The sequence below is a fragment of the Cervus canadensis genome, chromosome 10, assembly GCF_019320065.1.
Source record: "Cervus canadensis isolate Bull #8, Minnesota chromosome 10, ASM1932006v1, whole genome shotgun sequence".
NCBI classification, from domain to species: Eukaryota; Metazoa; Chordata; class Mammalia; order Artiodactyla; family Cervidae; genus Cervus; species Cervus canadensis.
This window is the reverse complement of record NC_057395.1, coordinates 25,894,780-25,921,437: the sequence shown is the minus strand read 5'-3', so window position 1 is coordinate 25,921,437 and position 26,658 is coordinate 25,894,780. Positions and strand designations below refer to the sequence as shown.

The window sequence follows — 26,658 nt, the reverse complement described above, 5'->3', positions numbered from 1 at the left end:
GACCCAGTATTGATCTGGTGCCTAGACTAGATCCGTCTTCATTTCTGCTCCCTCCAGTATAATACATGGTTACTTACTGGGGTTTTCTTGTTGTCACGCCTCATGCCCAACTTTTCAGAATCAGATGCTGTATCTATGAAAGAATTTTAAAAAATAATTTTATTTATGTATTTTTTGGCTCTGCTGGGTCTTCTTTGATCTGAGACCTTTCCTCTAGTTACAGCAAGTGGAGGCTACTCTCTAGTTGCGGTACTCGGCCTTCTCACGGCCGTGGCTTCTCTAGTAGCGAGCATGGGCTCCAGGGCACGTGGGCTTCAGTCGCTGTGGCGCGTGGGCTCAGTAATTGCTGCTCCCAGGGTCTAGAGCACAGGGATGCGTAGTTGTGGTACACAGGCTTAGGTGCTCAGCGGCATGTGCAATCCTCCTGGACCAGGGATCGAACCTGTGTCTCCTGCACTGGCAGATGGACTCTTCACCACTGAGTCACCAGGGGAGCCCAGTTATTAGGAATTTTTATTCTCATACACCATGAGCTCCATTTTGGCCTCTGACTGAATTGCAGAGGAGTCTTGTCACATCCCATCCCCTTTCCTCATCTTCCCCAATGTTTGTCTGTGCTTTTCCTCTTGTGACTAGTTCTGTCATTTCAGCCTCTTCTTTCTAGCCCTCATTCTAGATTCTGCTTCAAGTATCTGCTCAGAAATACCAAAATAAAAATACACTTGTTTATTGACTGATTCATTCAGAGAGCACCTGTCAGGTACATACTGCCTATTACCAGATATTGAGAAAGGGGGAAAATAGCACTAAAAAGCAAGTCCTTTGCCCTCGAGGAGCTTATGGTTTAATTTAAAAGCTTATGGTTTAATTTAACTTAAAGGTTTAAATTAAAGGAGTGTGAGGGGAGGGATAGTTATTGAGTTTGGGATGGACACACACACACTGCTGTATTTAACATAGATAACCAACAAGGACCTACTGTGTAGCACAGGCAACTCTGCTCAACGTTATGTAGCAGCCTAAGTGGGAAGCTGAAACTCCAGTACTTTGGCCACCTGGTGCGAAGAACTGACTCATTTGAAAAGACCCTGATGCTGGGAAAAATTGAAGGCACGAGGAGAAGGGGACAACAGAGGATGAGATGGTTGGATGGCATCACCTACTTGATGGACATGGGTTTGAGTAAGCTGGGAGTTGCTGATGGACAGGGAAGCCTGGCGTGTTGCAGTCTGTGGGGTTTCAGAGTTGGACATGACTAAGCAACTGAACTGAACTGAAATGAGAAGGAATTTGAAAAGGAATAAATACATGTGTATGCATAACTGAATCACTTTGCTATACACCTGAAACTGTCACAACAGTGTTCATCAACTAAAAGCACATATAGATTTAGGCCGCAGATGTAGATGATTAGAATGAGGTGCAAAGAAAAGTGTTCTAGAATATGAAGGGCAGTGGGCTGGCTGCTTGCAAACCAGCAAGGGAGCAGCTGGAGAGGGAGAGAGGGCTAAGTGTCTGAGGGCATTCTGTGAGCCTTGAGCTCGTGTCCAGCTGTGATCTCCTCACCCCGTTGGTGGGATTTTTCCCTTTCTGGAAAGGAATCCCTTTACTGTCCAGGCACACTGCTTCTCTGTTTCCTCCTTTGTATCATCAGCCCTGCTCCTCCAGTGTTAGGACACATTGCTGTTATAGTCTGCTCCCTCTTACCTTCTGATTGAAACTTGGATTATAATGGCCTCTTCTGAAGGCTTCTTGATTGGTTCTACCTCTGGGATGGGGCGTGTCTGGAGACGGGAGGGCATCCTTGACAGTGGGGTTCCATAGCCCACTTCAGAACAGGTAACATTGCTTGTCTTTGTTCTCAGGTATTAAGAGCATCCATACAGATAGGTATAGCCTAATATACACAAATCCAAATGAAAAACAAGATGAGTTTGGAGAATAACTAGGTATCTTTCATGGGAAAACTCCATCTGATTCATCTTAGGTGCTTGCACATAACAAATGATTTTGTCATGTTATGGTTTGCAACTGGAGACAGAAACAAAGGGTCTGTGAAGTCGCTCAGTTGTGTCTGACTCTTTGCAATCCCGTGGACTGTAGCCTACCAGGCTGCTCCGTCCATGAGATTCTCCAGGCAAGAATACTGGAGTGGGTTGCCATTTCCTTCTCAATGGGATCTTCCCGACCCAAGGATCGAACCCGGGTCTCCTGCATTGCAGGCAGATGCTTTACCCTTAGAGCCACCAGGGAAGCTTTTTTTTTTTTTTTAAACAAAGGTTCTAAGTTGTATAAAGCACTCAAGTCGTTAACAGTGTAGATTAACTGACGTTGGTGTCCGGATTCCATGGCATGTTTTTTGCTTTAAAAAAATCCTGCAAATTTTCTTGAATTATAGAGAGGCTGTCAAGTATATTTAAATGTTTATTGTTGTCAGGAGTTTGGAGGATGTCCAGACTATTAAAGAAAAATGTAAGGAAATGCTGTCTGAAATTAAGATTAAAATTCATGGAAATCATTAGCAAGATGAGTTCAAGGTATAAATCTCCTTACTTTCAGGAATAGGTCTTTTGTACAAAATGAGGCAGGCCTGTATTCGGCGTGGGTTGAATGGGATCCTGTGAGTCATAAAGCATATAGATCACCTAGATTCTTTTCTCTCATCTGCCTTCCTGTCTGCCTTAAAAAAGAAAATTGAATATTCAGGTGAACATTTGCTGAACACTGATTATGTGCCCCGCTTTGTAGCAGGGAGTGGATGCTGAGGATGTAGGGATAAGTGAAACCGTGTTCATGCTGTCAAGGAGCCCACATCTTGCAGGGCAGACAGTCATGGAAACAGCAAAGCTTGTGAGGTGTGATAAGGACACAGCATGTGCTCTTTGCAGCTGGGAGGGGCTGAGCTCTGCTGTGGGTGGGCAGTGTGTGGGTTGGGAGGGTGAGCTTCAGAAGACAGGGACGATTCAGCTGCATGAGATCTCCAGCTCTGCCACAGCCCGTCACATGAGAGCAGCTTCTAGAAAGATCCCCAGCAGATCTGTCATGGTTTTCTGTCCAGTTTTGCCCATAATTGAATCATTTTGTGGCTAAAAAGTGTGGAGTGACGTTCATTATATGTTTGAGTATGTCGGGTTATGGGCTTCCCTGGTGGCTCAGCAATAAAGAATCCAATTGCAATTCAGGAGCCACAGGAAACATGGGTTTGATCCCAGGGTCAGGAAAATCCCCTGGAGAAGGGTATGGCAACCCACTCCAGTATTCTTGCCTGGAGAATCCCATGGACAGAGGAGCCTAGCTGGCTACAGTCCATGGGGTCTCAAAGAGTGGGACATGATTGAAGCCACTTAGCAAGCATGCATATTGGGTGATACATGCTTAAGAAGAAAAAAAGAAATCATGGACACCTGGTTAAAGCTAGATTTCTCAAACTGAATTCAACTGTTGGAATGAGAAGGAGCCAGGACACTCACCCAGCCCAGCCTCCGTGGGAGCAGAGGCCCGAGGGCTGGTGAGGGCTGGTGGCGGGTCTGGCCCTCTCCAGATCACTGAGATTCTGGTTGGTGCACATTCCACAGTGCTGAGCTGCCCCAGGCAGCCTCTGGGAACCTGGAGAGCTGCTCTGGGGCTTTCTGGAGCCCTTATCAAAAGGATCCGAAGAGCTATGGGTTTTTTTGCAGGATTAAATACGACCTTGTGATCTTGGGCAAGTTATTTATCTTTTCTGAACTGGATTTCCTCTTCTTTCAAATGGAGACAAAAATTCATATCTAATGGAATTGTTCCGCAGACATTATGAGATAATATATGTAAAATGCCTAAGATATTACTGGGTTTAGGATAGCAGCTTAGAGTTAATTAAAAAGGAAGACATCCTCATTTGCATTCCTTTGAGATCTTTTGCTACATAGCAACTATATAACCCCTGTGGGTTGATGAGATAGAGGAGAGTTGGTAAAAATCTGCTGAAAGAAGCTTCTCTTTTTTTAAAACAGATAGGTATGGAATTTCTTCTAATTGTGGTTCTTGAATTTGAGTTATTTTATCTGTCTCACTGTATTTTGACCTTTCTGTGGTTTGTACCAACTATCCTTGTTTTTCTTCCCTTCAACATAAATTTTATAAAGTTCTCAGATTCCTATTTGTATGCAAAGCATGAATGTACCATGGCTGATTTCTCCACCAGAGCATGGACTTCAAGTGTTAGTGATGGTATTTTGTTGCAATTCCTTCCAGGAAAAAAAGAAAATCTTTACTTGCACTTTATGTCACATTCAACACATGGAGTCATTTTTCAGAACTTGTTGCATTTTCTAACCGGCAATATTTTTCTAAAATGATTTATATTGTGGCATGACATTTTGTTGCCACGTGTTCAACTTAGAGCAAACCTTTGAAAGTCTAATTCTGAAAAGATCAACAAACATTGACAGAAAACAGTTTCCCTCTGGGGTGAGTCAAGTATCAATATTTTTGCATTTCACTCATAGCTGATTGCTTAGAAAACAATCACATGTTTCTTTTTCTGGCTGTACTTTTGGTGCCTCATATTTCTGTAGTACTGACCTCAGGACGGTTTGTAACCCCCAGAATAGGTTGATCCCTTTTGTAAGTCCATTGACAATGATCTCCCAGTAGTACCAGCTTGTGGGACTTCTCAGTTGGCACTAGTGGTAAAGAACCCCGCCCGCCAATGGAGGAGATGTAAGAGATGTGGGTTCCAGTCCCTGGGTTGGGAAGATTCCCTGGAGGAGAGCATGGCAACTCACTCCAGGATTCTTGCCTGGAGAATCCCAGGGACAGAGGAGCCTGGCAGGCTATGGTCCATAGGGTTGCAAAGATTCAGACATGACTGAAGCGACTTAGCATGCACATCAGCTTATATCCATCAAAGAAAAGAAAAAGATACTGGTTCTGAAAGTTAGCATGATTACAGCCATTTAAAAAGTCACAGTGGGCCTTCCCTGGTGGTCCAGGGGTTAAGAGTCCTCCTTGCAATGCAGAGGATGCAAGTTTGATCACTGGTCAGGGAACTAAGATCCTACATGCTCTGGAGCAGCTGAGCTCACACTTGGGCCCAAATTGCTGAGCCTGAGGGCCATAACTAGAGAGTCTGAAGGTCCTGCATGCTGCAACTAAGACTGAGCACAGACCAAAAAGAAACATAAAAACATAGTAATAGTAATATTTCCATCTACTCTCTCCTATCTCATGCCTAGGCTTTTAGCTCTGCAGGTTGACAGGCCAGCAATGCTATATACCTTTCAAAGAGTCATATCTGGTAAAGAACACATTTCCGAAATTCAAGTCTTCTTTTCCTTGTGTGGGTATATTCTGTTAGAACACATTTACGTAAAGAACAAAGAACAGGATGATTTAGTTCTAGAGATCTGTTGTACACCTCTGTGCCTGTAAATTAGCGATACTGTATTGTACACTTAAAATTGGGTAGGTCTCACGTTAGGTGTTCCTTCCACAACAAGAAAAGAAAGGAAGAAGGACACAATGTTTAGCACTGTAGATTCTAAATTAGTTTTAGTTTTTAGCCTTTTTTTGGTTTTGTTTCTGTAAAAATAGTCTTTTTAGTGATGTGATGGGCCTTTTTCTTTGCTTTGCAGTGTGGAGATTGAAGTCGATCTTTTGAGGGAGTTTCCCGGTGGTCCAGTGGTTAGGAGTCCCTGCTCTCACTGCCAAGGATGTGGGTTCAATCCTTGCTGAGGGAACTAAGATCCTGAAAGTGGAGTGACCAATAATAATAATAATAAAGACATCCTTTTGGAATCCTTCAGGTGAAGAGAGAAATCTGAAATTGCTCTTGGAGGAATTGTTATAGCCACACAAAAGTAAAAAAGAAAATTTAAAAAGTTCCTTGAAAAGGCAAATATTAGTCCATTGAAATTTGGAGGTGTTGGTGGAAGACTGGTGCTTTGCTCCTAAAAAAATCACTCATCACCCTAAATGATTTTGGGGTTACTCTCACCTGTTCTTCCTGGATGTCCAGAGGGATGGGCAGAGGACAGGAAGCATTACCATCAGCATTGCCTCCACCAGCACGCTGCGATGGGAATGATACTCAGGAGACTGTCTCATTCCATTTGGAAGCCTGAGTTCCGAAAAGTAACAAACAGATGTTTGATGCGCCCATCGCAGTATTACGTGCTGGGACAGAAACAAAGCAAAATAAAACATGATCCTAATGTGTACATTAAACATCGAACACCATTCTTGATGTCGTTGGTAACCAAAGGACACTTATTTGGGCTCAGGGAGTTTAAAATCCAATTGGTAAATCATTTAGGACTCAAGACTGGTTTTAATAGCTCAAGTTGGCTTGATCAAGAAAGGAACTTACTGACCCACATGTACAAAATCCAGGTGTCATTCCACCTCAAGGCTCCCAGGGTTTCCCATTCCCTGCCATTTCCTTTTTGTCTCAACGTCACTCGCTTGGCATTTGCTTTATCTTCACCCTCGTGGTGGCAAGATAGCTTGAATTACTCCAGCTCTACATTTTTCATCATTGAATCCAACAGGAAAGCGTCTCTTACCTTCATACAAGTTTGAATAAAAGTCTTGGGCCTGACTGTCACTGGTTCAGACCGAGTCCTGATTCTGACCCTGATGGAGTTCACATATTCCACTTCCCGGGCTGGGCTGGGGATCAGAGAGGGGCTGGTTTCCCCAGGTAAGGACACAGGATGTGGTCACCAGGAGCTGAATAGGTGCTGAGTGGTGAGAACAGCAGGTGTTCATCACTCGGGGCCAGGACTAATCCAAGAGGAAAAGAAAAATAACATGACATTGAACACTTAGGGGTGGTTCTGTCATTGTTTCATTAAATGTGCTGTAGAAGTTGAGAGCAGCACAAAGTGAGAGCTAGAGTGATGAGGGCAGGAGCGCTTCTTAGAGCAGATGCACAGGAACTTGGTCCTTAGGGTGGGCAGGATGCTCAGTGTGACTCTCCCAAGACTCTGATGAGGCCGATGGCAGGGATGTTCATGTGGTCAGAACTGATGATGTCCCTGCCAGTCCTTTGCGAGTCTCCAGGGGAACCAGGTAACACTCTGTAACAAACCCAGCCCTTAGCCTGGTAAACAGACTGAGAAACCAAACCCTCCACCTGAGCTGAGCACAGGTGTGACAAAACACAGGAATCAACAATATTTTTTTGAGAAAGGAAAAAATAATGAGTTATGGTTCAGATGCATGTTAGAATATTTTCTAGCCATCTAGTCACCTTTACCTTTCAACAAATAGTTGCTGAGTACCTATAAACCAAAATATTTTGAAGAATTTTTTTTTTTTTTAATTTGGCTACCTCGGGTCTTAGTCATGGCACGGGGGATCTTTTCCTTGTGGCACACAGACTCTCCAGTTATGGCTCAAGGGCCCAGTAGTTGCTGCACACAGGCTTGGTTGCTCCAAGGCGTGTGGGATCCTGGTTCCCTGGACCCGTATCCCCTGCATTGCAAGGTGGATTCTTAACCCACTGGACCACCAGGGAAGTCCCCTATTTTGAAGAATTTTTAAAGGAGAAAAAGTAGGCTGCAGAATGGCTTACTGTAGGGGCTCAGCCATCTGCAAACGACTGAAACCAAAAAACCTAGAAGAAATCCATCACAATGGTATGTGGTCGCCTCTGTTCTTGAGAGCCCCCTGTATTGTCAAAACAAATAAAACAGACTGCACAGCTGTGAACTGATCGGCTAAATCAAGAGACAGTGGTGGCGTCTGAAAACACAGAGCCTCAGGCTTCTGCAGAGATAGAGCAGGAACCACCGTGGTTGTGAAATTCCGGGCAGCAGTCACAGGCAGGCCCTCCACTCCATGGGGGACTCCAGCCTGGAGGATAGCGTCCAGACGTGCAGACACGATGCAGTGTTAGTGGGCAGTGCCTGACCCGTGGGTTTAAGAACTCCTCTCCCCTAGAAACCTAGGGAGCTCTGCTGCCTCAGTGTTGTTCAGTTACCAAGTTGAGTCCAACTCTTTGTGACCCCATGGACTGCAGCACGCCAGGCTTCCCTGTCCTTCCCAGTCTCCTGGAGTTCGCGCAAACTCATGTCCATTGACTTAGTGATGCCATCCAACCATCTCATCCTCTCTTGTCCCCTTCTGCTGCCCTCAGTCTTTCCCAGCATCAGGTCTTTTCCTCAGTGTTGGGTCTGATTATTTTTCCACCTGGTAGTTCCCCAAGACCTCCATCACTTACCTTGCATGTGCCCCATCTCCTCCTTCTCAGGAGGTACTTTTTCCTTCATCCACTCATTTCTTTCCCCTGCCTTTTCCTCAGTGAAGCTCCAGACCCACTCCTGCCAGATCCTTCCCCTTTGGCTTTAATTTGAAGTGTCACAGGCTTAACCTTTCCTAGTTTTCAAAACAGCCCCACACAGCACATCAGATACTTTGTGAAATAGCTAGATGGAGTTCTAACCCCTATTTCAAAGTGTGAGGAGAGGGTCACGGGGTTTGCACCCTCCTGGAATTACCTAAGCAGGTCATGTGGCTCCAGATCACATTACTTTCTGTGACACTGGGCTGATTCAGACTTTGGGGAATGCCTTCAGCTCACCAACAGCAGGACCAGATTCTTTGCTGGAAATTACATGATGCCCACCCTTGCATCTCTTTATAACTTACCTTGCTTTGAAGGCTTTGCTTCTCAGAGGCAGCTGAACTGTTCAGTCTAGCTAAACCATCTTCCCTCCCACCATCCTTTTGTTCTTCTTGTTTTTGTTAAATCAAATTTTTTTTATTAAGGTGAAATTCACAAAACATAAAATTAGTCATTTCAAAGTATACAATTCAGTGGCATTCAGTGTATTCACAATGTCATACAAACAGCACCTCTATTTAGTTCTAAATTTTTTTCATCTCCCCCAAAAAAGACTATATCCAGTAAGCCATCATTCCCCTCAGCCCCTGACAACTAACCACTCTGTTTTCTGTCTCTGTGGATTTGACATTCTGGACATTTCATATAAATAAAGTCATATGTGATCTCTTGGTGCATATGTAATTTTTATTAATTTCATAAATGTTGCTCAATTGCCTCCATAGAGGTTGTACCAGTTTTTTTCATTTTTCCATCTAATCTATTTAATTTAAAAAAAAAATTTTACTGGAGTACAGTTGCTTTACAGTGCTGTTTCTATTGTACAGCAAAGTGACCACCACCTTTTAAATTATAAAATCTTAGTCCATGTCGAGAATGCCTTTCACAGGTGTAGTTGTTACTTGTTGTTTAGTCGCTAAGTCGTATCTGACTGTTTGATGACCCTGTGGACTGTAGCCCACCAGGCTCCTCTGTCCATGGGATTTCCCAGGCAAGAATACTGGAGTGGGTTGCCGTTTCCTTCTCCAGGGGATCTTCTCCACCCAGGAACTGAACCCAAGTCTCCTGCATTGGCCGGTGGATTCTTTACCACTTAGCCATCAGAGACGCCCTATGGAGCTGTTAATAGAATTCTCTAATTTGTAAGTTTTTATACTGTGTGATTGGAACCATTTGGCCACTCTAAGGCTCTGCATTTCTCCATTTTCCCCCCTCACCTTCACACTGTAAATTCTTGGAAAGTGAGGGCTGTGTTTTCCATTTCCTTAATGGTTGATGTTTCTCCTAGGGGAAGTTCAAGAAGTGCTGAGTGAATGACCGGCTGACCTTGAGGAAATAAAATCATTTTCATCCTTCAGAAACATTTTCATGGCATTTCTGGAAATAATTATGAGATTAAATTTTCCTGAAAAATTTACTGAAACATCTGTTTTCCAAAACTGAATTGGAAATAGGATGGCCTTGGGCATCTTTGCCCAGCAGAAAGTCATTTACCATTCCAGAACCCCCGAGCTGGGGGGTTTCCTTTCTTCCCCGTTATTAAAATCTATGGCCCTTGGCAAGAAGGGACACTGATGCGCTTGCCAAAAACCCTCCCTTTACAGAATGTACAGTCACTTCAGAGGCTACAGCTGCTTGGTCTTGGCATTGATACTGACCTACATATTATTCTCACCTACAGTTATTCAGATTGCAGACTTTCACCAAAGTCTCCACTAACTTTGGGAGTGTCACACTGATATCTGTTGGAGCAATTGTGGGAACCTCAGAGCACTGCCTCCCAACAGGACTCTTTAACCCGACCGAGGAGGTGTCTGTGCAGGTTTCCCCTCAGCCCATCTCTGACCACTGGATGTTAGGAGCTGCTGATGGGCACACAGTATCTTTCCCCTTTCTCTCTGTCTCAGGGCAGCGTGCAGTTTATCTGCCGAACTGAGCCACTAAGAAAAGGTGATGATCAGTGGATGGAATGCGGAGTGTGTTGGTGCTAACAGCTCACCTCCCCAGTGACACTGGCCCATGCAGAGAAGACAGGAGCTAGAAGTTTGAGAGTCAGTTTTCTCCATCAGCCTGGCTCAGGGTCTCAGGGGACCCCCTCACTGTGACTGGGTGGGGAGAACAAAGAGGAAGTGGTTTTGCTTTGCAGAACATCATCTGCCCGCCTTCCCCTCCTTCTCTCCCGCACGTCTGAGGCTAAATGGAGGACGCACCTCCCTTTCCTTGTCTTCTTATCTGTTTTTCCTCCTCAGATTTATCCTTGGAGTCGCCCTGAGTTTCATTCACATCCAGTAAGATTCATACCCCCAGGCATGGCCTTTCTCATCAACATTTTAAAAGCAGCAGTGAAGTAAGGCACAGAGTAGTATTTTCCACTGAGAATTATTTGTTCAATGTTCATTGAACCAAGTATCATTTTCTCTTTCCCTGTGTTGCACATAGTACATAGAACCTGAGTTAAGACTGAGCTTAGATACAGTAATTGACTTTTTCTTTTCTAAAACAAAATTTTTGTCAGAGTATAGTTGATTTACAATGTTGTGTTAATTTCTGCTCTACAGTGAAGTGGTTCAGTTATATGTGTGTGTATGTGTGTGTATATACACACATCCGTGCATTCTTTTTCATATTCTTGTCCTTTATGGTTTATCACAGGGTATTGAATACAGTTCCCTGAGCTCTGCAGCAGGACCTTGCTGTTTATCCATCCTCTGTGTAATAGTTTGCATCTGCCAGCCCCAGACTCCCAGTCCATCCCTCCCTAACCCTGCCTTCCCCTTGGCAACCACAGATCTGTTCTCTCTGTGAGTCTCTTTCTGTTTCATAGATAAGTTCGTTCATCCCATATTTAGATTCCACATATAAGTGATATCATATGGTATTTATCTTTCTCTTTTTCATGGCATACCATGAGTCATATACCTAAACGAGAGACTATACTTTTGAGACCAGAAATCCAGATTATTAACAAAATCCAGCTCAAATATGGCCTCACACTGATAGATCACTGTGTCCTGATATATCACGGTGCCTATTTCCATTTTATAGTAGAGAAAACTGAGGCTAAAAAAAAAAAAAAAAAAAAGAGTGACCTGACAGCCACACATTGACACCCACTAATAAATTCCTCCGCTGGATCATCAGGTCAGGTGCCTGTCACCTGAGATGTCCCCAAGGGATAACTTAAAGTGAGACCGGGGGTGCTCTTTTCAGCTTCCTGCAGCCAATACTGGGGACCTTTTGTGACCAGGTGGGAGGGGAGGGTGGTGTAAATGACCTTAAGGGAAACACAGAAAAGAAAAGACTGGTTGCTGAAGAAGAGATCTACTTAAGCATTTTGTTCTGGGCCAGCCCTCCCTCCTACACTGCATAAGGGGTCATGTTTTGTTCCTCTGATCAAGTTAATCCTGTGTTCCGTTGTATAGCCACGGGGTCCTTGGCCAGACAAGGTACCAGACGCAACATGGCACTTGCGTACAAAACAAATGGCAATTTGGCTCGTATTTCGGCTCAGAATATTTTCTCTCATTCAACAGTGACTCCTGTCACTGGCCTTTTTATGTGGAGCATGAATCATTTGATAGCCAAGTTAATATTTTCAAAATGTAGACCTAACAAAGAAACTTTTCTTGAATCGAAAAATTATAGTCAAAGGAGAAAGAAACTTAGAGACATCTTAGATTAATCTGATAGGAGAATACGGGAAAATGTTAAATTATTCATAAGTTGCTTGATAACTGGTGAATAAATGCATGACGGAACATTTAGAATTTGGCAAAGCCTTCTAGAGAATCCATTAAATAAACGCATGCATGCTCAATCTCGCATTTGCAAGAATTTATGGAGAAATTTTCTGAAAAAAATGAATGACATATAAGCTAAACTCCAATTAGCGCTATGAATGAAAATGTTCCAGTGCCTATGTTAGTGTTTTTTCTTTTTAAATCAGGGTTTTCTGACTTGTAAAAATGAGACTTTTGAGGGAAGTCAGGTTGAGTGCTTCTTGATGGCAAGGTATTACTATCAAAAATGTGCTGTTGCCCCCAAGCAAATATCTCTGGGCTACATTCTCATGATCAGAAACATCTCTCTGCTTTCTGACTTCAGGAATGTGTATCTCCAGCTTTTATTGGCCACATTCATCTCTCATAGACATTGTGGTCTGGCAGAAGCACTTCTTGCTAGTTAGTCTTGGAGTAGGTTTTAAATCATTACATTCAATTATATTTGTTGCCTTGAAGCATGGGGGAGAAAACACGCCTGTTTCAGACCACAAAGAACAAGAAATTTTTGTAATGTTTGATTGTGGTTGATCAGTTTTCTGTTCTTCCTGGAGATAAACTGCACTGGAAACAAAAACAAACAAACAAAAAAAAAAATCAAGATAAGTGTTTCAGGGTCCCCTCCCATAAACTCTGAAAGATGTATGAAAGAAAAGAATCAACCCAAATTAATGAGTGTTTTTCAATCTGCAGGGAAAATACTTAGAAAAGGCAGAGAGTTCATTGTCTGGAACAAGTGGTTAAAGATTTTCAAAGATAGTCATAAAAATTTGAATGAGAGGAATAATGAAGAGAAGCTGTTCCATGGAAAAAATTTCTGTGGTATTACCTTTCCTCTTCTTTGACACAGTGATAACCTGCCTGCTTGCATGCATGCTAAGCTGCTTCAGTCATGTCTGACACTGAGACCCTGTGGACTGTAGCCCACCACGCTCCTCTGTCCGTGGAATTCTCCAGGCAAGAATACTGGAGTGGGTCGCCATGCCCAGGGGATCTTCCTGACCCAGGGATCGAACCCTTGTCTCTTATAACTCCTACATTGGCAGCCAGGTTCTTTACCACTGGTGCCACCTGGGAAGCCCAGAAATAACCTAAGGGGCGTTTAATGTCGGCTAACAGCAGACAGAGAGGATGATTGCATTATGTTCATTTACCCCTTAATTTAAATGAGTGTTAGTTGTTGTGTTATCTGAGTATTTTCTATACATAGTATCACTCATTATTTGTTGCCTTTTTTTTTTTCTTTTTACTTTATTCAGTGTATTTTAAGATACAGCCTTTGCAGAGAACGAGAAAGCAAACTATATCTATAAACACACAGAAGGGTCTGTTAATATCCTGCAGAGGCTTAGTAACTGGCAGAAAGATGTCAGACTGGGACATCCCAGGATGGCACTGAGGGGGAAGAGATCAAATTTGACCACCCTTGGAAGATGGGTAAATATAGGAAGGGATTCAAGAGGGTTTTTAAATAAGAATGATTCACCATGAAGAAAAGATATGGTTGAAATGTTCCCCTGGATATTTTTACCTTCTAAATGTTTTTCTTGGAACATGAATAATTCTTAATTATTTTTCTCACACTGTTTTTGTTTTGTTGCTCTCAGCCCTCCGTTTCCAGGGCTGACTTTGCCGTGCTGCTCATGGAGGATTTACTGCACAAAATCCCAGAGGGTCACTCCGCATATACTTGCTGTCAGTGGCATATTTTCATACGGTTACTCACTGTGGCTTAATTTGCCAACTTCCTCCAGGGACCCAATGCACAGAACGTCTTCACAGTCCCGTCCTCCGTGACCTTTCTGGGCAGTTCCCTAGTTACTTGGAACGCAGATGCCATGGCTGATTGTGGGAAGAACCATTCTCACACCAGTCACTTCATTTTTTTTTCCCCCTATCGTTGAAGACACGCTGAATACTTGCCACTTTTTTGTTTCCGTTATTGTCCTTCATATTGTCTAGATCGTGTGGGTCTCAGGTGGGGTTTGAGAGGGGATGTCTCAAGCACGAAATCTCAGGAGTGTATATTTATCCTTAATGAAAACCTCCTGATGTTCCTTTCATTTTCTTGTCTGTATCCCTGCCTCTGTCTCCATCCCAAAACCCTTGCACAATATAATGGCGCCTCTACTTTATGACCAAACAGGAAAACACACTCAGTGTTTAGACACTGAATTATCTGGAATAGAATAATTATCCAGATGATTATTTAGAATGTGATTCTCCCTCCCTGTGGGTGCTGCTGAGTGGCAGGTGTTCGTGGATACACATACACACTCTCAGAGTTTGAGAAATAATGAGAAGAATAATGATGGTGGGGGTTATGAAACCTTGTGTTTTGTGTATGTTCATTCATTTATTTATTTATTTTGGCCATGCCTGGAGGCTTGTGGAGTATTAGTTCCCTAACCAGAGATTGAACCAGAGCCCTCAGCAGTGAAACCTTAGAGTCCTAACCACTGGACCATCAGGGAATTCCCAAAATCTTGTATTTTTGTAATTCTGCTTTTGCCAGAGAGCCATAGAGCCTCTTTTAGAAAGTGGGTTTCGATCCTGGTTTGAAAAAATATTGTAGTGTAAAGTCAACAATATTACCATATTGCTTATTTATTTTAAGGAGAGAAAACCTCTATGAGCGTCAGCCGAGTTGACAACCTGGTCAACTTTCACACACACACACACACACACACACACACACACACACACACACACACACACACACACACACACACACACACACACACACACACACACACACACACACACCTTTTTTTTTTCCTGCTGATTCTTTTCTGTAACGAGACTCAGTCTATATACATTGCATTCAGTAGTTAAAGAATATATCAGCCAATATATCTTGAGAATGATCTTGCTAGATAATCCTCATCTTTCTTTGATGTGTGCATCTAACCCTGGGATTGGTCCCACTCTGCAGGGTGGGTTGTAAAGAGTAGCTTCCTAGAGATTCTTCTAGGGAGACTGCGTTGGCTCCCACCCCTCCCCGGGTTCAAAAGGGGAAGAAAACGTGTCCCTCGTGAGTTAGAAACTCAGTGTAGAGACAGTAGCTTTTACTCTGATAAACAGATGGCATTCCCAACGATTATTCTCTGCAGAAGTAAGGGTGGTCTTGATTTCCTGTCGCCCAAACTCCTCTGCTTCCTGTCTGTCAGAGCCCGAGGCTGTTTGTAAGAAAAATGTGTGTACTTAACCCACCACCTATTAAATAATGAAAGATACCCAGAAGCAAAATGCAAGCACAATATAGTTCTTAGTTAAGTTCTTTTGCGTGAGATGGAAGAATAAAAACACAGTATCAGACCGTCTGAATTATTTTTTTTAATTAAAAAAAATTGTATTGAAGTAGATTTACAAGGTTGTGTTAATTTCCTCTGTACAGCAAAGTGACTCAGTTACACACACACACACACACACACACACACACACACGTATATATATTCTTTATCTTATCCTTTTCCATTATGGTTTATCATAGCATATTGAATATAGTTCCCTGTGCTATACAGTAGGACCTTGTTGTTTGTCGAATTATTTTAAAAGTAAGAATAGAATTGGAACTCCAAGAAAATCTTAACCCTCCCTGCTCTTGGCTCTTTCTCCAGCTACATTTGGGGACAAGCCCTGTCTTCACTGAGAGAAAAGTCATGACCCCAGAGATGGAGCCCTCATGACCAAAGAGCCAGCCTGCAGAAAACAGAGAAGTAGGTTCTTCACAGTGCCTATGGACAGCTGGCCTTCAGATGTGTCCTGTTTGTTGATCTGCTGTGCGCTGCCAGGGCTATCGATTTCCGAGGGGAGCTGATCATGAAATTAAAAGCGTTTTACCTGGGTTAATGATTTCCCTAAGTATTACACCCAGCTTACCCCATTCTAGCTGAGCAGAAAGAGGGCTCCATCGCCAGGATACTAGGGTGCTTTCTGGAGGCCAGAGCCTGCAGCGTGGTGGGGACCAGTGCTGCCCTCACTGTGAGGACCTATTTCATCTTCTGCTTCAGCCTCCTCCAGGCCGGATTGTGGAAGACGATGATGGCCTCCATCCTTTATATCCTGTCAGTCAGCTGTGGGGAGAGGCCAGGGTGAAGGTCCCCAGTCCAACTCAGGAAAGAAGATTCAATGCACCTGCGTGGGGCTGGGGCCAGCCCTGGACCGGGCAGCTTTGGAAGGGAGTAGAGAACTCTGATGACCAGGGGGTAGGGTCCCAGCGTATAGACTCCTGGGCTTCCCAGGTGACTCGGGGTAAAGAACCTGCCTGCCAATGCAGGGGACACAGGAGATGTGGGTTCGATCCCTGGGTCAGGAAGATCCCCAGGGGGAGGAAATGGCAACCCACTCCAATATTCTTGCCTGGAGAATCCCACGGACAGAGGAGTCTGGTGGGCTACAGTCCACGGGGGTCTCAAAGAGTCGGATATGACTGAGCAACTGAGCACGGATGTAGAATCCTTACTCCTGTGATAACCTAGGTGGGTGTGGGGAGGGATGTGAGTGGTGAGCAGGGCATTCAAAAGAGAGGATTGAGTGTGTGTTAAATGAGTAAATATGAGATTTCTGGAAGAGAACATCCTCACTTTTAATGCCAATGTCACCACCTTCATGTGATCTCTGAGGATACATTTCTGAGACAGACTGTGATAGAATGGCCTTGGTAATCTCAGGACCACTTCAAAAGGGCTGTAGGCAAAAGCAGAGGCCTCTGGGCAGCAGGAGCCTTTGGGAGAAAGCCTCTTTCTCCCAGCTTTCTCACAGATGCCCTGAGCCTGTTTTTTCATTTATAAAATGAGGTGGAGGGGTGGATAAGGGGGTCTTGTAGGGTACTAGGTACCCTCCGAGTCTAAAACTGCTTTTCTGCCTGCAGCATCATTTGTCATAGAATATAATAAATTTTACCATAAGATTTGATGATAAATTTTAAAAACACTGCTGTCCTACAAGCATATGTTCCACTTGTTTATTGATGAGGTTTGATCATATAAGACAGAGGCGTTAAAATATATTTTTCAAAATGGAATGTGAAACATGTATTTTTTCCCCAAAATCTTTCTCTTGCTTCTTAGAACTGTGTATTGCCATTTTGCTTGATCATTTTCCCCTACATCACATCGGGCTCCACATCTTTGCTACATGTTTATATCAAGTATTAGATATCGTTCTCTTTCATCTAACAACTGCTTGTCCTTTATCTCAGGGGCACTTTGTTTCCACTTTGCATGAGGGAATACAAAACCAAGCCATGTTTAAGCAACTTAGTTTCAATCACTGGGGTCTAGATTCCATTTTCCCACAGGCTGAGAAGAAGGTAAATAAATTGGATCTAGCAAGAAGCCTGAATATTAGGATGTGCCCATATTTGTCTTTTTCAGCAGAATTCCATGAAGAGGGCTGTCAAGTCCCCAAGGGAGCGCCCAGGTCACTGGGAGCGCTGCCTTATTACACAGCATCAGCGTAATCCACTCCCGGGGCCCTTTGTGGGGTAGGGGGTCCCTATCTGCCCGCCACAGCTGCCATCCTGCCAGCCAATTCTGCTGCCCCTTAAACCCTTTCAGTGTAATTTTTTATTCCCAAGAAAAAGACGTATTGGCCAACAAGCTGACAGATCTACGACTTGAATCTCATTTTGCCCCACCCCCAGACCAGGATGCTCTTGTGTCTATAGAAAGAGCTCTTGATTGTTGCCAAGGCTTCTTTTGGTCCTAAAATACCTAGTGCTGCTACCCAGGGAGAGACTGAAGTCGTGAATTTCCCAGAGGTAGCACCGTCGTCATTCTTCCATGATTTATGAGTCCCCGTTGTGTTAAGCCAAACAAACATTTTCTTTCAGTATTCTAGAACTAATAAAAAAAAATCCAGTGAGCTTCATGTAAAGGATTGTGTTTTAATAAAAGTGGTAATTCAAAACACCTGTTTAACTCGTGGCTCTCAATTCTAATCAAAGCTCTGTTAATCCTTTGCATGGGAGATCTTGATTTTTCTTTTGCTTTTTCTTTAAAAAAAAAAAAAAAGATGACATACCCATTTGATTGAAATTTGATTCCTCTCAGTAAAACTGCCAGTTTTAATTAAGTTAGAAAATTGGAATACGACTGTGAGTTGGATGAAATTCAGCATAATAATTTCCTTCTCGTGTTCTGCTTGGAGAGACTATGGATTTGTACAGATGAAGACATTACACATCTAATTGTTTCCTCCTCTATGAATTAAATACAACTTTTTATTTCTTTTAAAAGATTATTTCTTTTTGGCTGTACGCGGTCTTCACTGCTGCATGCAGGCTCTCTAGTTGTGGGGACACAGGATTCTCACTGCGATGGCTTCTCTCGTTGTGGAGCTTGGACTCTAGGGCGTGGGCTCAGTAGTTGTGGCACACAGGCTTAGTTGCCCCTCGGCATGTGGAATCTTCTTAGACCAGGGATTGAACCTGTGTCCCCTGCATTGGCAGGCGGATTCTTAACCACTGGACCACCAGGGAAGTCCCAACTTTTTAGTTTTGTTGATAGTCATAAAAGTTCTTTTATGTGTATTGAAGTAACAGATCACTAAAAAAGATGTTTAGTTTTAGGCTATAGGTACTACTTTTTGTAGCTATAGCAAATAAGGGTTTTGACTGGGAAGATTAAAGCAGTTTTGGGTTGTGAAAAATGATGTCCTAATTTTAAAGACATTTTAGACAGGTTATTCGTCTGTGATGGTGTACACTTTGTTTTTTCTAATTTGCATTCTTGAGTGTATTATCTGCTTTCCCCCGCTGTTCATTTCCCAGTCCGTTTGGACTTGACAAAAGTTGAGGATATACCTACTTCTTTTAAAAAAAAAGTTCTTCGTCATGACTCTTGAATGGTACAAGTAAGAGAAATGCATTTATTTCGTGCCTCTCAATTAATTAAAGTCTTAATTCTTTTAAAAACCTCTGTTGATTTCTCTTAAATATAAACAGGGGAGACCCGGGGGGTGTTTTTGGCAAGCTGAGCTGTGATGTCTCTGAACACTTTTTGGTTTGCTTACTTTCGTGGTAAAAGCTGACAATGACCTAAATGTGCTTCAGGTGTCATTTCCTGGTCTCAGTGGATTATCTGTATTTGGCTTTTAGTTTACTTTTTTTTTTTCCTCTGAAATCTTTGATTTGGGGGGTGTCCTTTTACTGAGGCTCCCCCTCCTTCCTGATCACATGTTTGAGTGAATTGTTTTTCCTCTCAGTATAATCAGACTGTTTATTTTTGAAGAATAGTTCATGTACAATGTTGTGTTTCTGGCGTACAGCAAAGTGACTCAGATACGCATGTGTTATTGCAAGATACTGAATATAGTTCCCTGTGCTTTCTAGTCGTCACTGTAATCTATCTATTTTATGTATAACAGTGTGTATCTCTTAATCCCATGCTTCCAGTTTACCCCTCCTGACACACACTCACACCTTTCTCCTTTGGTGAGTGTAAGTTTATTTTTTTCTGTATATTAATCAAACTAATTTGATTTTGCTCCCTCTGGTTGAAGGTATGGGCTGGTACCTCTGGCTCTGGCATCAAGAATATATTAATGCCTTCCAGCTTAACCATGCCATTAGTCACAGCACACCTTCAGAGTGTTGTTAACCAAAATACTTTATTTATTTTAAACAGGTGCCAGAGAGCAGTCAAGATTTTAAAATGTGGATAATGACAAGAAAGATTCTTACTTGGGTATACTACTGCTAATCTTTGAGAGAAAAACTGTAATAAATATTCCAAGACACAGTGATTTGTAAACCATCTCCTTTGAATTTCAAGGTCCCCCAAATTCCTTTAAAATGAAAACCAAAAAAGTGTGTCAGAGAATTTCTTGTGATTGAATATAGAATTATATAATAGATAAGTGTCCTTTCTATTAATAGAACATAATAGAAAAGTGTCCTTCCTCCCCTTAAAAAAAAATCCTGTTCACTTAGGGAAATGGTAGAAGACAATTTCTATTTTAAATGTTTGCTTTTTAATACTTACTTGGCTGTGTTGGTTCTTAGTTGCAGCATGCGGAATCTTCTTACTGCGGAACTTGGACTCTAGACCTTGTGGGGTGGGTAGTTGCCTGGTGGGTTTTGTTGCCCCAGGGCATGTGGGATCTTAGTTCCCTGACTGAGTCCCCTGCAATGGAAGGCCCATTCTTAACCTCTGGACCATAGAGAAGTCCTTAAATGTTTATTTTGAAAAATATTTAGATGGATCAAGAGAAAGGAGAGGAAAAAAGAAAAGGGAAGGAGAGACAGGGGATGTGGTGGACTCTTCCTGCCCTTCCTTTTGATTTCACGCTGAAATATGGGATACTTTCAAGACATTCTTCAAGGATAATTGAAAGCAGGAGGTCAGGAAAATTGATTCTTGGAGAAGGGAGGAGAGAAGTTACTGAGAGAGGTTGTAAGTTTAAGTCAAATTAATCAAAGGCCATGGCCACCCATATATTGTTGTTGGTGCTATTCAGCCTCTTAGTCATGTCCTACTTTTTGTGACCCCAGGGGCCCCACCCCAGGCTTCCCTGCCCTTCACTGTCTCCCAGAGTTTACTCAAATTCATGTTTATTGAGTTAGTGATGCCATCCAACCCTCTCATCCTCTGTCATCCCTTTCTCCTCCTGCCTTCAGTCTTTCCCAGCATCAGGGTCTTTTCTAGTGAGTCAGTTCTTCCCATCAGGTGGCCAAAGTATTGGAGCTTCAGCTTCAGCATCAGTCCTTACAATGAATATTCAGGACTGATTTCCTTTAGGATGGACTGGTTTGATCTCCTTGCAGTCCAAGGGACTCTCAAGAGTCTTCTCCAACACCACAGTTCAAAAGCATCAATTCTTCGGTGCTCAGCCTTTATGGTTCAACTCTCACAGCCGTACATGACTATTGGGAAAACCGTAGATTTGCCTGTAGGGACCTTTATCAGCAAAGTAACGTCTCTGCTTTTTAATACGCTCTCTAGGTTTGTCATAGCTTTTCTTCCAAGGAGCAAGCGCCTTTTAATTTCATGGCTGCAGTCACCCTCTGCAGTGATTTTAGAGCCCAAGAAAATAAACACATATATAGAAACTGTATATAAAGCTATATATAGCTATAAAGAAACTGTAAAGAAATTATTCAAAGGAAAGAGACAATGTAGTAGAGACAATGGAGTTCATTTAATATGATGTGCTTTTAATATTCCTCCACTGTAGCTCAGCTGGTAAAGAATCCACCTGCCATGCGGGAGACCCCAGTTCATTTTCTGGGTCGGAGAGATCCCCTGGAGAAGGGATAGGCTGCCCACTCCAGTATTCGTGGGCTTTCCTGGTGATTCAGACGGTAAAGAATCTGTCTGCAACGTGGAAGACCTGGGTTCAATCCTTGGGTTGGGAAGATCCCCTGGAGGAGGGCGTGGTAACCCACTCCAGTATTCTTGCCTGGAGAATCCCCATGGACAGAGGAGTCTGGTGGACTGACTGCAGTCCACGGGTCCCAAAGAGTCAGACATGACTGAGCAGCTAAGCACAGCACACCGAACTTTTTATTATATCGTGTTTTTAAAATCAAGACCTAATGCTTTTTATTTTAATATTAACGTATTCTCAACAAGTACAGTCAACCAGGAAGATGAAACCTGATTCAAAAACCCGAGTTATTACTCAAAATGCAACCCTCCTGAAGCCCCACTGGGGGATCATTAGTGCAAATTCCACTGAAGGTTTTGGTCCCCGGGGACTGTTCAGGAGAGGGGTGAGGAGAGAATAAGGCAGCCAAGTTGCAGAGCACTGGGTCTCCAAAGGGCAGGTTTTCTGGAGGTGATGTTTGTGGATCCATCACCAAACCACCTTCTCGCTTATTTTCAGATTATCCATTCATGTCCTCCTGTGAATGAGGAATGCCTGTTTCAAAGTGCACTGCAAAACCCTCTCAGTAAAAAGCGCCCCACATCCTGGCAGCCGGCGCACATCAAGGCTGACTGTTGCAGCAGCGTGGTTTGCGATCGCTCTGGTGCTGGTGGCGGCCGGGGTCCTGGGCTTGTCTCAGCCCCGTGGTTACTGCCACCCTCTCGCCTGTGCAGTTCATGCTCCTTCCCTGGATGATTCCATCCAATCATTGCACCTAACTTGACAGAGAGAAGACCATGCACCTCGTGTGCCCTAGGACATGGGAAAGGCTGGCTTTCTTGAAGACAGTGAGTCTGACCTGTGCCAAGAGTGCGGTTACAACCAGGCTGGTCTCTATGGCCCAGAGCACTTCGGGCTGAAGGGTGACAGTTCTGCATTCTGGTTTTGACGCGAGGAGTAATTAGTTTGCGGTTCTTTAGAAATGAATCACTTCTTTGGTTTTAATTCCGTCTTTTGGTCACCTCTAGGGCCTTTCTGCTCTTAAATTCTGAAATCTGTATTTGTAGATTATTAGGGGTGGAAACAACAGGTGGGAAAGTAACAGTTTAAAAAGAGCCATCTGGGAATTCCCTGACGGTCCCTTGGTGAGGACTCGGCTCTTTCACCGTCCAGGGCATGTGTTCCATCCCTGGGCGGGGAACGAAGGTCCTGCAAGCCCTGTGGCACAGCCAAAAAATAAAAATAATAATAAAAAGTAAAAAAGAGCCATCAGGAAAAGGTGCTCAGAGGGATGAGCCCCTATCTCAAATCACGGGGCCATTTTCAATTTTCTGTGGGTAGAGAGTCAACTTTTCACTCTGAACCTCAGTCTTCTTGCACATTTGCTTTCTTGTTTCCCCACATGTATATGCTTCGCCCCCATGTTTAAAATGTTCTGCAGCACTTAGTTATTGCTGTACAATAAATCACGCCATAACTTAACGGCTTAAAAGCAACAACTCTATATCTGGTCGTGATTCTGCAGTTAGGGCCAACCTCTGCTGGGCAATGCTTCTGGTCTCAGGTGGCTGGCCCTGGGGAACCTGCGAGGGCTGGCTGACCCCCGATGGCTCATCTCAGGGGTCTAGCAGTCAGCTAAGTCTGTTACATGCCAGCAGCAGCCCAGAAGGAGAAGCCCAGGACTCAGAAACTTATCTTGTCAGGCTTGCACCTATGGTCTTGTCTCCTCTGCTGAGGTCCCACTAGCTGACACAAGCTTGGTGCATGGCCAAGACCAGAGTCTACGTAAGGGTGTGGATGCGGGAGATGGGATTCACTGGGGATACCAGTATGCAGTCTCCCACACATTTATCCCCTTGTATTTTGGAAGTCTTACTTCAGATTTGAAGTACACATCTGTATTCCTTGTTCTAGATATTAGTGAGTTTTCACAAAGTAACAGTGTAGTTTCTGCTTAACAGATTATTGACCAGAGAAGTAGCAATAGAGAGAGTGATACAATTAACACCACCGTGCGAAGTTGTTAGAGCTTCAAATTGATCTAGGGTCCATTATACAACAATGATTGTCATTATCATCCACATTTTGCTCCATTAGGTTTTTGTTCCAACCTTGTTGGAATATTATAAACGTAAAATTTTCAAAAACGATGCACTGCAAAATTTTGAGCAAAGAATTTATCAGTGAATTTTATGCAGATACTTTCTGTCATTGTCTGAGCAATGTATATACTAGTGTCTCAGAGGGTGATCATTCTTCAGAATATAGTTCTGATTCAGACAATGTGAAGATTAGACCAACCAAAAGACAAAAAAACCTTAGTGATTGATTCTGATACGGAAAGTGAAAATGAAACTCACGGTGCTAGAGGATGCTCCTCCGCTTCTACAGACGAGTGGATGGAAGACAACATTTCACGAAAATTAGAAGACGTTACAGGTGTGTCAGGTGCAACCATTGAATGTAATAACCAGCAAAGTGTTAGTTGAATAACAGAATTTATTTCTGGCCAACCAAAATAAAAACTGCTGACCATGGGCATTAGTTTCTGCTGAAATCTCCCAGTCAATATTAACAACATATATGCTCTGCAGTGACATGGGGAGGGGCTTAATGAATGATTTGTGATGGTAGGGGTCGCTGTCTGCACCCCTGAGTGGGGCCCGGAGGGAACGTGGCCTGCTCCTTCTGGTTCCTCTGTCTCTATAAATACTCCTTTTCAGACTCTTTGGCCAAGTCCTCTTCCTGAGGATTCTTTGACCATGCTCTTTTTTCCCTCTGACTGAGCCCCTTTGCAACATCATCAGTTTCTACAATGGCAGCTCTTCCTAAGGCGCTAATGACTCTCTGTCTGCAGGTTTACTTCGAAATATTTTTGGCCTCAGAACCGCATTTGTAGCTGCGTGTTAGACTTCTCCACATGAATAATCTGCACACACCCAAAATAAGACATCTTCTATGTACCCCAAATCTACTTCTCTTTCTGTATTTCCTATTTTCGGTAGTGACTTCACTGTTCTAGTCTCAAAGGCCCAAAATCTCTTGGGCGTTCTGAGCTCCCCGCCTTCCCCCTTCCCTTCTGGGTTCCCCCCACCACATCCTGTGCCCCAGCCCATTGACTCGGGCCCACACTGTGGCCTCCAGACTTCATCATCCCTCCAAATTCCAGTCTACACAGCAAGGAGCTAAATCCCTAGATGCTGCTGCTAAGTCACTTCAGTCATGTCTGACTCTGTGCAACCCTATGGACAGCAGCCCACCAGGCTCCTCCATCCACAGGATTCTCCAGGCAAGAATACTGGAGTGGGTTGCCATTTCCTTCTTCAAAATCCCTAGATGACCCTCGTCTAATAAGCCCCAACTCAAGACCTTCTATAACACCTCACTGCCCTCAGAACAAATACCAGCCCTGCCCACCTGGCACTCAGAGTCTTGTCAGTTGATCCCTTGAAGTCCTCCATGTCCCTGGTAGTCCAGTGGTTAAGACTCCACACTTCCACTGCAAGGGGTGGAGGTTCGATCCCTGGTCAGGGAACCAACATCCCGCGTGCTGCCTCACCCCACCCAAGATCCATGCCTTTTCCCAAGTTAGTAACACATTTTCTTATCCAAACCCAAGTCCTTTCCCTCCTCCAAAGTCTATCTCCAATATCTCCTTAAACTCCATGGATAACACTCTCTTCCTGCTAGATGCTAGCACTTAAAAAAAAAAAATCATAGACTATATATTTTAGAGATGTTTTAAATTCAGAACAAAACTGAAGGAAAGGTGCAGAGAGTTCTCAGCCCACCCCCCACCACCATCAACATCCTGCACCAGGCAGTCTGTCTGTTCCAATTGATGAACCAACATTGACACCTCATTACCAGCCAGAGTCCATAGTTTACATTAGGGTTCACTTCTGCATTGTACATTTTATGGGCTTTGACAAATGTATGATGACACTTCTCCACCATTAATTATCATCCAGAGTATTTTTCCTGCCCCCCGAACCTCGTGTGCTCTACTTATTCCTCCCTCTCTCCCATGAAAGCTGCTGGCAATTTTCACTCATCTTACATGTCTGTTTTCATCACTTGGTTTTGAACCCTGCTCATCTTAGTCTTGGGCTTCCCAGATGACACTAGTGGTAAAGAACCCACCTGCCAAGGCAGGAATCATAAGAGACACAGGTTTAATCCCTAGATAGGGAAGATCCCCTGAAAGAGGGCATGGCAGTGCACTCCAGTATTTATGCCTGGAGAATCCCATGGACAGAGGAGCCTTGTGGGCTGTGGTCTATAGCGTTGCAAAGAGTCAGACACGACTGAAGCGACTTCTCACACACACACACAGACACACACACACGTTAGGTCTTCACTACATAGGTCTCTAAAAAATATGGATACATAGATTACATGTTTAAAATCTCACTTAGGAACATCCCTGGCAGTCCAGTGGTTAAGACTTTGGCTTCCAGTGCAGGGGGTGTGGGTTTGATCCCTGGTCAGGGAGCTAGGATCCCACATGCCTCACAGCCCCCCACAAAAAACCCAAAACAGAAAACAGAAAAAATTGTAACAAATTCAATAAAGACTTTTAAAAAATAAAATCTCACTTAAAGAGCAGTAAATATCTCCTATGGAAGGTCTGGATTATACTCAAGTTAGAATTGTTTGGTGGGGCGGGGCTGGTGGGGGGACATAGCACCAATTTTAAGAGGTTGCTTTTGGAATGAACCTTAACAGTTAGGGAAACATTCCTCAGCTTAGTTCAGATCAACCATTATTTGGTGAAATCAAAGATGATTTTTGCTTCATGTAGCTGTTGTCTGTGCTCCTTCCTAAATGGTTCCTCCATAGACTGAAAAAAATCTATGCTTCCTAAGAAACTTTGCACTGTACTGAACGGAGAGACAGGGAGTTGGGCGGTAGGAAAGGATTCACTTCAGTGACTCCTTCTTTAGAGCCGTCTCCTTTTCTAATGTAGAATAACTCTCTCTTGATTCGTTTTCTAAATTTGGACTTTTTAAGGATGCTCTTTCATTTTAATTAAAAAGCAAGTCCATGCCAAACAGGTTAGCAGGAAGGGACCACAGAGCATGATACTGTTGCAGAGAGCTCAACAAAATCGCATACAGTTCTAAAGTTGTGTGAACACCTCTGTCAGCAAGTGTCTGCATGTTCTGCAGATCTGCAACCACTAAGGAAATGAAGGTGCACGGTAAACAAGAGGTGCTGTAGGAAAGGAAGGGGAGA

The 26,658-nt window shown here is 43.4% G+C and overlaps 1 protein-coding gene across 1 annotated transcript in view; it reads left to right on the top strand.

Moving 5' to 3' along the window:
• PIP4K2A (phosphatidylinositol-5-phosphate 4-kinase type 2 alpha) overlaps positions 1-26,658 on the top strand; it is a 178,514-nt gene that overhangs the window by 42,053 nt on the left and 109,803 nt on the right. The window lies entirely within an intron of this gene.